The sequence below is a fragment of the Notothenia coriiceps genome, unplaced genomic scaffold (assembly GCF_000735185.1).
Source record: "Notothenia coriiceps isolate Sejong01 unplaced genomic scaffold, NC01 NC01_scaffold00025480, whole genome shotgun sequence".
NCBI lineage: Eukaryota > Metazoa > Chordata > Actinopteri > Perciformes > Nototheniidae > Notothenia > Notothenia coriiceps.
Window position 1 is genome coordinate 545 of NW_011358181.1, and position 2,426 is coordinate 2,970.

The window sequence follows — 2,426 nt, forward strand, 5'->3', positions numbered from 1 at the left end:
ATGTACCCCCATTGACATTGAGGCATTTCCTCCGCCGCTGTGTCCCTCCGGGGAACAGCAGCCGAATTTGCTATGTCCAGTCCGTGCTTTACGCACTTATATGGACAGATCAAAAGAGTTTCGTCATAATGACCAACTCTTTGTGTCCTGGGCTAACCCTCAGAAGGGCAAGCCTGTTACTAAGCAACGGCTCTCTCACTGGATTGTGGAGGCAATTGCTTTGGCTTACACGAGTCAGGGTCTGCAGGCACCTTCGGGTTTGCGTGCTCATTCGACTCGTGGTCTGGCTACATCCTGGGCTTTGTTCAGGGGTGTTTCCATCCAAGAAGACATTTGTGCAGCAGCGAGCTGGTCCTCGCCGCTCACTTTTGTCCGCTTTTACAGATTAGACGTCTCTGCTCCCAGTGTGGCCCATGCAGTGCTGGGCCCCCTGCTGAGTTAGAGCTCTAACTGTTAAATTCTGGTTGGGTTTGGTGATTTTCGAGATAAGCTCGTCTGGCAATACGGGAGCTACAATATCCCATAGTGAGACATCGAACGGAGTGTTACGAATTAGAACTATAGGTTACTTACGTAACCCCAGTTCTCAGAGTAATATGAAGTGAGATGTCTCACCAGATGGCCCTCCTTGCTATGGTGAAGCGAGAAGAGGTGCTTATTTTTAATGATGCATGCGGCGTAGCGCAAGCTACTTATAGGGGGTAGATTCCCTGACGCTGACGTCAAGATCACCAGCCAATCAGGATTGGCGTAATGAGATTGATGCTTCTGTTTGTTCCGCGATGAGGCGCATCCCATAGTGAGACATCTCACTTCATGTTACTCTGAGAACTGGGGTTGCGTAAGTAACCTATAGTTATTATACTTACCTTATGTTACATAAAAGTGATTTCAGTTAGTCGCTCACAAGTTCTTAAATCTTTTATAACTGAAAAATAAGTAAGGCAAGGCCAAACAACCACCACCATTGAACGCTTACATTCAAAACATTATCAAAGCCACAGAAAAAAAGACATTTTTAAAAATGACATGTACATGCTCTTCGTTACTAATCTTTGTGCTGGATGTGGTAGATGAGAATTGACACTTGAATAATTATAGCACTCTTTAAGCCTTAAGAAGATGTGTGTTATAATCCAGTGACCCTGAGCTATAAGATTGTCTGTATTGAGGCCTCAGCAGTGTCTTTGCACCCCCAATCCTTAAAGTCTCCTCTGAAGCATATACATGGGCAGGGTCTCATTCGCTGTAAAGAACAGAATTTGAATGCATGGTCCTTTTTACTGCACTGTATTTGTAATTGAGAAAATATGATGCAACTACAGTAGTATAATATTAACATTCAGTGCTACATAGACAAAAGCTTAATTTCTTTCAGTGTAAAAACCTTTAGGCCTATTTTTGTCTTTGCTATGTTACCTTTAGGGCCTATACAGTATTACAGTTTCTTTAGAGCTTCTCCTAGAGGCGTTGCTATGGTCTGTAGTCGTTGCCAGCATAAAACATATATTGACATTAGAAACCAGGCAACCCTGTGAGCAGATGTGTCAAAGGGTAACATCAATATGCACAACGTATAACTATGTGCTGGTCAGACATTCCTACAGTATAACTATCTTGTCTAACACATTATCTGCTTGTTGAAAGACTTGGGCAAATGACTTACATGTGCGATACCATAATGGCTTATACCGTTTTGCACAGAAGCCTTTGATGAATTGCTGCCATGATTTATTCTTCCTTCACAGACTGCACTTGAAGTTATAGTAGACTAGCTGCATGCATTTTTAATCATGAGCATGATCAATTAAGTGATGAATTAGTTCTCAACCCTTGTGCAATCTGCTCTTTATATCCAATGATTAGACATGAATTGTATTTCCATATAAAAGATTGCTACTGTCCAATGATAAGACACCAGTCCAGATATTGAAACTGCGAGTACAGCTTCTATAATCGCTGTGATGCGTTGGTTCTGCCGTTTCATTCAGCTGGAGAACTAGTGTTTATGCTCCCGTTGCAAACCAAGGCAACCTAGGTGAGTTTGCTGCAGGTGAATCTGATTCTGTTTCTGACTACAGCAACAATGACATTCGCCTTGTGTGGGACAATATGCCTTCCTCAGTTAAAGATTTTCATTTGATTTTGACAAACCAGGGCTGAAATTAACCTTAAAAATAAAAGCTCCCTGTGTGTGTGTGTGTGTGTGTGTGTGTGTGTGTGTGTGTGTGTGTGTGTGTGTGTGTGTGTGTGTGTGTGTGTGTGTGTGTGTGTGTGTGTGCTTGATTTGCTTGTATTTGATCAGGTTGACTGCCAACATTATTAATAACTGTGGATGAAAGGGGGTAAAGGAGAAAATGAAGGAGGGAAAGGTGCTGACAGAGAGCTGTATACTAAGCTTCTGTACCTTGGACATCGCCCCCCCC